Here is a 12,462-nt window from a genome sequence, read left to right on the forward strand (position 1 = left end):
GCTGTTGTAAATTAAACTATGAATCTGCTGTCTACCAAAAAATCCTGAAGCAGAATATCCAGCCATCTATTCCTCAAGCTGAAGCACACTTGGGTTATGCAGCAGGACAACGATCCAAAACACACCAGCAAGTCCATCTCTGAATGGCTTAAGAAAACCAAAATAAGACATTGGAGTGACCTAGTCAAAGTCCTGACCTTAATCCGACTGAGATGTTGTGTGACTTTAGAAAGGCGGTTCATGCTCGGAAACCCTCCAACGTGGCTGAATTATAATAATTCTGCAAAGATAAGTGGCCAAAATTCCTCACGAGCGTTATAAAAGGCTCATTGCCAGTTATAGAAAATGCTTGATTGCAGTTGTTGCTGCTAAGGGTGGCCCAACCAGTTAGTAAGTTTATCGGGAAATCACTTTTTCATGACTATCACATCTAATTTATGCAACAAACCTGGGCAGCAGCAGGCTGCTTTTTAGGCTGGGGGGGCTCAATAAGCATGGGTCTCCTCAGCCTGTGAATACTAGCCCTCATCTATCTGGCTTTAACATGGCTGAGTATCAAAATTGGGAGGGGAAAACCCAAAAGCAGTTACAGCCGTGCCGGAGACTTGGTAAGTACAGCACGCTTGCTCTAATCTCCCTATCCCTTCTACAACAATTTTTAAGCTCTGAATTCTGGTTCCCATAGACTTATATGGGGACCGGCATCCAGCTAGTTATCCGGGATCAATTCTGGGCCGGACTGGCTGTGTCAATGTTGTGGGGGGGTTTTCCTTGCAGATTTGGTGCAGATTTTGATGCAGAAATAATCTGCAGCATGTCAATTGTTGGAGCATTGTTTTAGCCCTTCCAGGCATTGACTTCAGTAAAAAAATGCATGGAAAAAAAACATACCAAAACCGGACAAAAACCGCATGCATTTTTTGCTGTATTTTTCTGCCAGAAGGTGCAGAGTTGATGCAGGAAATTCTTGCATCAAATCTGCAGCGTGTGTACATTGACTTATTTTATGTACACATGCTGCAGATTTGGTGCAGAATTTTTCTGCATCAAATCTGCACCTTCTGGCAGAAAAACGCACCAAAAACACATGCATTTTTGGTGCATTTTTTTCTATGCTTTTTTTTTTTTTTACTGAAGTCAATGGGTGAAAGGGCTAAAAAAAATGCACCAAATCTTCCAGGGAAAAAAAAAGCAACGTGCACACAGCACTTCAGAAATCTCAGAGACTTTGCTGGCTTTAGGAGAGGCATGCAGATTTTGGTGCAGATTTCTCACAAAAAAAAAAAACGCCGCAAAAAACACACCGCATCAGCATAATACCAACCTCACTGGCCAGAAAAAAAACCCTGCAATACTGGTCAGCTAACTATGCCAATCAAATTTGCATTCAAAAAGTCAAATGGCGCTCCTTCCCCTCCAAGCCCTGCTGTGCGCCCAAACAGTAGTCTCCCACCACATATGGGGTATTGGCGTTAAAAAAAAAATATCACCAAAAATTGTTTAAAAAATATATTCACTAAACAATAGGACGTTCTCTGATCTTTCTTTTAATTTCAGAAAACTATCTGACCTTATAAAGGGAATTGCTCAAAGATGACATTTAGGAATGAAGGAAGGGTTTCGACTTTCCCCTCCAAGAAAACAAAAAAATGATTGACAGCTCCCCCCCCCCAAGGGAATGTGAAGCAGCTGGGTTTTTATTGTTTCGTTCAGTTTGTCTGGGGTTAAAATAGACGTTCCTGCCCTCGGGGGTAATATTTAGGGTTAATATTTTATTAATTTGGTACAATCTGGGATAAGTCGATAAGAATAGAAGTAGTAGGATGCATAAAATATACAAAAAGTGACGTGACCCCCCCCCTTCTTCACCTTCCAAACAAAGCTCTTTTTTCAGCCATGGGATGGACACAGCCCCATCGTCATCAGCGCTGGTCCGTTAGTGGAAAGTCAGAGCTGCAATACTCCACATGACCTGTGAACCGCTGTGGCGCTGTTTCTGGAATACAATCATGTTTATCTAATCCTGTATGATCCCATTTTTTTCTAGGAATTCCGTAAAGAGTCAATATTTTTGGATTTACTTTGCTAAATTCCTCTTTGTGCTTTAATTAGTGATTTTGCTATCAGTAATCAGTGAAAAAACATGTTCTTGTTTACACCCCCGAGGCCGGAAACCTGCACAGAGCAAACACTACAGCTGAGAAGTCCAGACATGCAGCTAAATAAGTGATCTGATACTTTGCTACAATGTGTCAGTACAATGTATCAGTACAATGTGTCAGTATAATGTGTCAGTACAATGTGTCAGTACAATGTATAATAATAATAATAATTTTATTCATTTATATAGCGCTATTAATTCTGCAGCGCTTTACATACATTGGCAACACTGTCCCCATTGGGGCTCACAATCTAGAGTCCCTATCTGTATGTCTTTGGAGTGTGGGAGGAAACCGGAGAACCCGGAGGAAACCCACGCAAACACGGGGAGAACATACAAACTCCTTGCAGATTGTGTCCTTGGTGGAATTTGAACCAAGGACCCCAGCGCTGCAAGACTGCAGTGCTAACCACTGAGCCACCACAAGACTGCAGTGCTAACCACTGAGCCACCGTGCCGCCCATCAGTATAATGTATCAGTACAATGTATCAGTACAAGTACAATGTATCAATATCGTCTCACACACTAATGGATGGACTGGATACAATGATATTCTTCCCTGTTTCCCTATAGTAAGGCCATATTCACATTGCTGCACTTTTTCTGTTTTGTTTTTGGTCACACATCAGCGGCTCTGTTGGAGTTTCCTCTTGAAGTCCCGAAAATTGAGCCGCCATCGCGATGGGACCACTGACTTTAGTGAAGAAGATGAAGTCACATTGTGCTTTTTTTTTTCTAAACTACAATAGGTGCGGGGGCTGTGCCCAAAATGTCTTTCTGTGTCAGGTTCACTTCACTGGCCCCACAGCTAGGCTCCCTATTGGTAATTTGAAATTACATCACAATTGTGCTCCCTATTGCCAAGAGGAAGTGACATCACAACTGTGTTCTCTAGTAGTAAACTGAAGTGACATCACTAGTGTGCTCCTTATTGGTCAATCAAAGTGACAAGTGTGCTCCCTATTGGTCAACTAAAGTGACATCACAACTCTGCTCTCTATTGATAAACTGAAGTGACATCACAAATGTACTCCTCATTGGTCAACCAAAGTGACATCATCAGTGTGCTCCTTATTGGTCAACCAAAGTGACATCACCAGTGTGTTCCTTATTGGTCAACCAAAGTGACAAGTGTGCTCCTTATTGGTCAATCAAAGTGACAAGTGTGCTCCTTATTGGTCAATCAAAGTGACAAGTGTGCTCCTTATTGGTCAACCAAAGTAACATCACCAGTGTGCTCCTTATTGGTCAACCAAAGTAACATCACCAGTGTGCTCCTTATTGGTCAACCAAAGTGACATCACCAGTGTGTTCCTTATTGGTCAACCAAAGTGACAACTGTACTCCTTATTGGTCAACCAAAGTGACATCACCAGTGCGCTTCTTATTGGTCAATCAAAGTAACAAGTGTGCTCCTTATTGGTCAATCAAAGTGACATCACCAGTGTGCTCCTTATTGGTCAACCAAAGTGACATCACCAGTGTGCTTCTTATTGGTCAACCAAAGTGACAAGTGTGCTCCTTATTGGTCAATCAAAGTGACAAGTGTGCTCCTTATTGGTCAATCAAAGTGACCAGTTTGCTCCTTATTGGTCAACCAAAGTGATATCACCAGTGTGCTCCTTATTGGTCAACCAAAGTGACATCACCAGTGTGTTCCTTATTGGTCAACCAAAGTGACAAGTGTGCTCCTTATTGGTCAACCAAAGTGACATCACCAGTGTGCTCCTTATTGGTCAACCAAAGTGACATCACCAGTGTGTTCCTTATTGGTCAACCAAAGTGACAACTGTACTCCTTATTGGTCAACCAAAGTGACATCACCAGTGCGCTTCTTATTGGTCAATCAAAGTAACAAGTGTGCTCCTTATTGGTCAATCAAAGTGACATCACCAGTGTGCTCCTTATTGGTCAACCAAAGTGACATCACCAGTGTGCTTCTTATTGGTCAACCAAAGTGACAAGTGTGCTCCTTATTGGTCAATCAAAGTGACAAGTGTGCTCCTTATTGGTCAATCAAAGTGACCAGTTTGCTCCTTATTGGTCAACCAAAGTGATATCACCAGTGTGCTCCTTATTGGTCAACCAAAGTGATATCACCAGTGTGCTCCTTATTGGTCAACCAAAGTGACATCACCAGTGTGTTCCTTATTGGTCAACCAAAGTGACAACTGTACTCCTTATTGGTCAACCAAAGTGACATCACCAGTGTGCTTCTTATTGGTCAACCAAAGTGACAAGTGTGCTCCTTATTGGTCAACCAAAGTGACATCACATCTCTGCTCTCTTTTGGTAAACTAAAGTGACATCACAAGTGTAATCTTTGGTGACGTCTCAAACGGGTGTCCCTCGCCTACGTTGCTGGGTTATCTGCTGCATACCGCTATGCGCTGGGCAAGCTGTAACTGCTGTGATCAATAATATGCTGCAGTGGTCATGGCGAGATATCAGTGGGGTGGTGGTGGGGGATCAATAACTATATATATTGGGATCAGTAGGTGTATATATTTGTACAGAGTGTGAGTGGGAAGGTAGTGAGATTTTTGTACTTTTATACTCTGAAGCGACAAACTTTACCGTTTTATTGCAATTTCAAAGAAACACCAATTTCAGCGCCGGCATCAAATCTCCTCCCGAGCCAGGAATTAGTACATCGTACACGTCATCGAAGCATGAAATGAAATCTGCTCCCTCTCAACTGATTGGGAAGATCTGATTGTGCAGCAGAGTTTCTGGTTTCCCTCTAATTTAGAATCTCCATTGTATCCGGAGGCAATGATTGATTGAATGTATAAATACAGCCTTGAGTGTTGTGTACAGTTTGTATATATTGTATCATTCCACTGAAAAAAACAAAATGTTTTTGGCTGCTGCGTTTAGTGCAGGGAAAAAGGAAAATGTAAAGTGTCCTGACATAACTGCTGGAACACCGGTGACTGCAGATTTTTGGAATGATGCCGCCGGGTCACGCCGTGTCTCCGCACTGTTTACATCTTGGCATGTGTACAAGTATGACAATATAACTGTGCGTCAGTCTGTGTGAATGTGAGCGCACGAAGCCGGGACTGTGTGTGACTGTGTACAGTATGTACGGCTGCCGGGATCCAGCTGCACATTGTGCATAACATGTACGTGATGAAATATTGCAATCATGTCACAAAGGACACACCACGTACAGGGCGGGATCCAGGCTGGTGAAGAACCCGGAGCACGTTTTGCTGCAGAAAATAAAGTAGCAAAAAAACAATGTATGAACATACCCTAAGGGAGCGTGCCCACGATCAGGGTTTGAACAAGTGTATTCCGCTGCATCCAAAACTTTGCGTTGTGCAGTACAAGCACAGTGGATGGGATTTATAGAAATCTGACCACTGTGCTTCTTTTTTCCGCGGCATTGATTTCCAAGCCGCACCTTGTTACTTTACACTTGCGGAGACGTGAGTGTGCCCGATCAGAGAAGATACCAAAAATCCACTGCTCCCAGAACCCTGATAGTGGGCACGGACTGTTGCATGTCTCATGCAGAGAAAACACATCTCCGCAAGATAAGACATGCGTCCAAAACACTGATCGTGGGCACGGACCACTGTGTGCCTCCTGTGGAGAAGACTCATGTCTCCGCAAGAGAAGAAGCATCCAGAACCCTAATTGTGGGCACGGACCTCTGCGTGTCTCCTGCGGAAAAGACTCAGGTCCTCGCAAGAGAAGAAGCATCCGGAACCCCAATCGTGGGCACGGACCGCTGCGTGTCTCCTGCAGAAAAGACTCAGGTCCTCGCAAGAGAAGAAGCATCCATAACCCTAATCGTGGGCACGGACCGCTGCATGTCTCCTACGGAAAAGACTCATGTCTCCTGCAGAGAAAAGCATCCAGAATCCTAATTGTGGGCATGGACCGCTGCGTGTCTCCTGTGGAGAAGACTCATGTCTCCGCAAGAGAAGAAGCATCCAGAACCCTAATCGTGGGCATGGACTGCTGCGTGTCTCCTGTGGAGAACACTCACCTCTCTGCAAGAGAAGAAGCATCCAGAACCCTAATCATGGGCACGGACCGCTGCGTGTCTCCTGCGGAAAAGACTCAGATCCTCGCAAGAGAAGAAGCATCCAGAACCCTGATCGTGGGCATGGACTGCTGCGTGTCTCCTGCAGAGAACACTCACCTCTCTGCAAGAGAAGAAGCATCCAGAATCCCAATCGTGGGCATGGACCGCTGTGTGTCTCCTGCGGAAAAGACTCAGGTCTTTGCAAGAGAAGAAGCATCCAGAACCCTAATCGTGGGCACGGACCGCTGCGTGTCTCCTGCAGAGAACACTCACCTCTCTGCAAGAGAAGAAGCATCCAGAATCCTAATCGTGGGCACATACCGCTGCGTGTCTCCTGGTGAAAAGACTCAGGTCCTCGCAAGAGAAAAGCATCCAGAATCCTAATCATGGACACGGACCGCTGCGTGTCTCCGGCGAAGAAGACTTACATCTCCGCAAGAGAAGACACATGTCCAGAACCCTGATCATGGACACGGATCACTGGGTGTCTACAGCGGAGAAGATTTACATCTCCACAAGGGAAGACACATGTCCAGAACTCTAATCGTGGGCACGGACCACTGCGTGTCTCCTGCAGAGAACACTCACGTCTCCACAAGAGAAGACACGCTGCGTCCTGGACACAATGTCTCTGGATCGTGGGCACATACCCTAACAGTCATATCATGTGTGACTACAACAGATGTAACAATGACCAACAAATTCCACTGACATCAATGTACTATTAGCATCTAATGCCTGATCTCTGGTTCGCTAGAAGTTAATCAGCACCAGATGGGACTGGCAGACGCTTATCCAGTTTCTGGATGGTAAAAACTACGCATGGTCAGCTTCTGGGTAGCACTGCCGGCAAACAAGGAAATTAGTGATCTGATGCTTAAAAAAAAAAAAAAAAAAAAATATATATATATATATATATATTTCTGTATTTATTTTTGGAACAAAAAAACGCTCCTTTTTAGAGGCTTTTTTAAGGGAGTTTTTCAGGTTACATATATTCAGTATTTAGTGAGGTTTTTGATGTTGCAGCATTTCTGCACCTATTATGTAATTTAGGTTACTTGCGTGTTTATCAAGCTATTGACGCAGCATTTTTGGTCTCTATATGGTATGTCATGTTTTAAATTAAAGGGGTTGTCCACTACTTGGATAACCCCTTCTAATTCCCCTTGTTCGCCCCTGTAAAAATAAATAAGCCTATACTCTTCTCTAATGTAGCCGTGGTTCCAGCAATGTCTGAAGTTGCGTTCTCAGGGCCCATATGACCTTGTTATGACACGCAGGCCCCAGGACCAATCAGTGCCGGCTTCCTTCTTCCCGCCTTGAGACATTTGAGCAGGATGTGAGTGCAGCGCTGACTTCCTGCTCAAACGTCTAAAGGCGGCATGAAGGAAGCTTGCACTGATTGGTTGCGGTACCCGCATATCATAACAATCAGTGCCGGCTTCCTTCTCCCCGCCTTTGGATGTTTGAGCAGAAAGTCAGCGCTGCACTCACATCCTGCTCAAATGTCTGAAGGTGAGGTGAAGGAAGCCAGCTCTGATTGGTTGCAGCACCTGCGTGTCATAACAATCAGTGCCAGCCTACTTCATGCTGTCTTTAGATATTTGAGCAGGAAGTCAGCGCTGCGCTCACATCCTGCTCAAATGTCTGAAGGCGGGATGAAGTAAGCCAACACTGATTGGTCGCGGAGCCCACGTGTCATAACAATCAGTGCTGGTTGCCTCTATGCCACAGCGCTGACTTCCTGCTCAAACGTCTAAAGGTGGCATGAAGGCAGCTGGCACTTATTGTTATGACATGTGGGCTCCGCGACCAATCAGTACCGGCTTCCTTTATGGCGCATTTAGACATTTGAGCAGGAAGTCAGCGCTGCGCTCACATCCTGCTCAAATGTCTGAAGGCAGGTGAAGGAAGCCGGCACTGATTGGTTGCGGAGTCCACGTGTCATAATAATGCCACATGGACACCAGGAACACAAATTCAGATATTGCTGGAACCGAGGCCGAACCGGAGGTGAGTATAGGCATATTTGTTTTTAAGGGGATGAACAAGGGGAATGAAAAAAGGGTGTCTAAGTAGTGGACAACCCCTTTAAATCTCATCCACTTTGCTGAAAATGTAAAATGACTTGATGTTTAGAAGTGATAAGTTAATGTATTTAAAAAATATATAAAAATCTCATCTTATGAGTGTTTTCAGAGCGGTTTTGAAGGCAAAATCTGCTTGTAAAGCTCCATATAAATGTGGCCTCGCAGTAAGGCCGGGTTCACACGAGGATATATGACGATCAGTTTATGGTTATATATCGGGTATCCTGACCCGAATTTACAGCTCCATAGATACATATCATAATCTAATATGTAAATAGAGAATTATGCTATGTAAACACAAGGGAGGTTGTTTGTAAACAATCAAGTCCCGGAGGACGACGTTTCCACCGTGATCCTACAATGACGAATGCACCGCAACGTGTGCATAGAAACTACAACAATAATTGACACTCTGCAGATTATTTTCTGCACCAAATCTGCAAGGAAATAATAAGCAATGTGAGCACAGCACTTCAGAAATCTCATTGACTTTGCTGGCATAAGGATTGATATGCAGATTTCTAAAAAAAAAATAATGCAAAAAAAAAAATGCACTGTGTGCACAGGCCCCTACATATATGTATTCTGATGATAGGAGGTGCAGACACTAGAGAACCTCCAGGATTTGGTAAAAGGATTATCTAGTTTAAAAATTACGTTTTAAATGCATTATTGAGGAATTGTAGGTGTAAAAAGGGAGAGGAGAGGGGGAGGTGGGGAAGGAAAGAGAGAGGGGAGGGGAGGAGAGGGCGAAGGAGAGGAGAGGGAGAGGGGGAGGGGGGGAGAGGGAGAGGGGGATGAGAGGGCAAAAGAGAGGAGAGGGAGGGGGAAGGGGGAGAGGGGGAGGAGAAGGGAGAGGAGATGAGGAGAGGGATGAGAGGAGAGGAGAGGGAATGAGAGAGAGGGGGAGGAGAGAGAGGATGAGGAGAGGGGAGGAGAGAGAGGGAGGGGAGGGGGAGGAGAGGGCGGGAGAGGGGAGAGTAGGGAGGAAGGGGGTAGGAGAGAGGGAGGGGGATGAGAGGGCGAAGGAGAGGAGAGGGAGAGGGGGAGGGAGGGAGAAGGAGAGGGGGATGAGAGGGCGAAGGAGAGGAGGGGGAGAAGGAGAGGGGGCGGAGAGGGAGGGGGAGGAGAAGGGAGAGGAGATGAGGAGAGGAATGAGAGGGGGAGGAGAGGGAATGAGAGAGAGGGAGAGGAGAGAGAGGGTGAGGAGAGGGGAGGAGAGAGAGGGTGAGGAGGGGGAGGGGGAGGAGAGGGCGGGAGAGGGGAGGGGAGGGAGGAAGGGGGTAGGAGAGAGAGAGGGGGATGAGAGGGCGAAGGAGAGGAGAGGGAGAGGTGGAGGAGAGGGGGAGGAGAGGGAGAAGGAGAGGGGGATGAGAGGGCGAAGGAGAGGAGAGGGAGAAGGAGAGGGGGCGGGGAGGGAGGGGGAGGAGAAGGGAGAGGAGATGAGGAGAGGGATGAGAGGGGGAGGAGAGGGAATGAGAGAGAGGGGGAGGAGAGAGAGGCGGAGGAGAGGGGAGGAGAGAGAGGGAGAGTAGAGGGGAGGGGGAGGGGGAGGCTTGAGAGGGGAGGGGGAGGAGTGGGAGGGAGAGAGGGGGGGAGGTGATGGAGAGGAGGGGTAGTGAGGGGGAGGAGAGAGAGAGGTCAAGGTGAGGGGGAGGGGAGAGGAATGGGAGGAGTGGGGAGGGGGAAGAGAGAGAGGGGAGGAGGGGGAATAGTAGGAAGAGAGGGAGAGGGGGGAGGAGTAAAAGGGAGTAGAAGGGAAGGGGAAAAGGAAGTGGGATGGTGAAGGGGAAGAGGAAGGGGAAGAGGAGGGTAAGGGAAAAGGAAGGGAATGGAGAGGGAAGGGAAGGGGAGGGAGATGGAGAGGGAAGGGAAGGGGAGGGAGATGGGGAGGGGGGCAACTCAAAGACTATGAGTGGCCCGCCCCTGTTGCACTTGTCAATTAAAGTGCAGTGTATTTCTGCAACTTTGATGAAAGATATTTCTGCAATCGGTATGTCTGGATTCAGCATTACTTTACCTCATATAGCAAAATCCTGGTGGTTGGTTCTCTTTAGAGGCATATTGTCACCGTTAGGCTATGTGCGCACATTGCGTCGTGTCCCTGCAGAAACACTGCGTAATGAATGCAGTGTTTCTGCAGAAAAAAAGCCGATTTCATGCGCTCTGTATGCAGCCTCTCCCATAGACAGAGCGGGGGCTGCATCCAGAGCGCATGGAATAAGTGACATGTAGCTTTTTAGAACGCAGCGATTTGGAACAAAATTTTGCCATCCAAATTGCTCTCCAACGCAACGTGCGGACGTCTCATGCACAATCATCATAGATTGTGCTGGGGACGCAGGTCGCATGCATTTATGCTGCAGTGCAATACGCAGCGTAAATGCATAAAATTCGGCAACATGCGCACACAGCCTAAATGTGAGGAGTCAAGCTCACACTATCTTCCTATAAACAGGATTAAAAAAAAAACCTAAGGCTCTGTACACACAGTGCATTTTTGATGAGTGTTTGGTGCAGTTTGTGGCCCAACAAATCTCCATGTCTATTTTTAAGTCAATGAGACTTCTGAAGTGCTGTGCACATATTGCTTATTTCTTTTATTGCCGATTTTGTGCAGAAAATAATCTGCAGCGTGTCAATTGTTGGGGGCATTTTTTTCCTGCATTTTTTTTTAGCCCTTCTTACCATTGACTTCTTTAAAAAAAAACAAAAAAAAAACACATGGCACAAAAACTTACCAAAAATACGTGCATTTCTTGGTGCATTTACTGCTAAAAGGTGCAGATTTCATGCAGAAAAATCAATTTCTGCACCAAATCTGCAGTGTGTGCACATAGCCTAAAAAAAAAAAATCACAGAAAAAGAAACAGCTATTACTGCATATTTTGGCCAAAATATAATAATTTTTTATTGCAAAAAAATATATTTTTTTACCATTTTTATCCTGGATGCAGCCAGGTGCTTTAGGCTATGTGCACGTATATAGTATTGGGCAGCCTGATCTAATAGTATGGGCATCATCAATAGGCTGTACGTCAGACCAGGTGCAACACATGTACCTGTGTGACCAGCACCCTATGCGAACCTCAGCCGTGTGCCTTTATAATCCTAGCAGCCACCGCCTCCATGAATTAGTGGTTCTTTCATCAGTCTTTTGCACCTGTGCAGCCCCCACCTTTATCACGGGGCTGCTGCATCCTACCAGTGCATTGCTAATGGCTGTTTCTTTTTTTTGTGATATAAACTGCATTATTAATATCTGGCCAAAAAAATGAAGCTGTGAATTGTCACCTTTAGTCAATAAGGAATACACCCCAAAAAAAAAAAAAAAAAAAAAAAAGGATCTCCCCTGTCATGTCTGCTTAAAGGTAGGGTAACATTGAGATCACGGAGCCACGTCTTAGGATTTCCTGCAACAAAGAATTCCAAATGTTTCCGATTATCACAAGTTGCATGTGACTCACTTGCCATAGACTGTGTCCGCCAGTGATTATACATATGGTGATATTAGGGGTGCACATGGCACTGATGCAACCTGGGGCCCATTTCTACCTCCAAAGATGGAGGAATTGTGCATTATGATGACTTAATGAACTAAAAAGGGCCCATAAGTGTCCTCACACAGGGGTCCTCTTCTGTCTGTATCTGCCGGTGACTATACTGTATATATAGTGATTTTTGGGCGGACATAGCATTGGTGCAACCTGCGGCCCAAGAGGTAAAGGGGAGCCCATTTCTACCTCCAGAGATGGTGGAATTGTGCATTATGATGACTTATTGGACTACAAATGGCCTATATAGTGTCCTTGCACAGGGGTCCACTTCTGTCTGTGTCCACCAGTGACTATACTATATATAGTGATTTTAGGGGCAAACATATCATTGGTGCAACCTGGGTGCCATTTCTACCTCCAAAGGTGGTGGAATTGTGCATTATGATGACTTATTGGACTAAAAACAGTCCATATAGTCTGCTCAAACAGGGTCCTTTTTCCGTCTGTGTTCGCCAGTGACTATGTATATTGTGATTTTAGAGACAGGCGTGGCATTGGCGCAACCTGGGGTCCATTTCTGCCTCCAAAAATGGTGTACTTGTGCATTATGATGACTTATTGGACTATAAAGGGCCCATATAGTCTCCTCGCACAGGGGCCCTTTTCTG

This window comes from Anomaloglossus baeobatrachus, chromosome 11, assembly GCF_048569485.1.
Source record: "Anomaloglossus baeobatrachus isolate aAnoBae1 chromosome 11, aAnoBae1.hap1, whole genome shotgun sequence".
Classification (NCBI taxonomy): Eukaryota; Metazoa; Chordata; class Amphibia; order Anura; family Aromobatidae; genus Anomaloglossus; species Anomaloglossus baeobatrachus.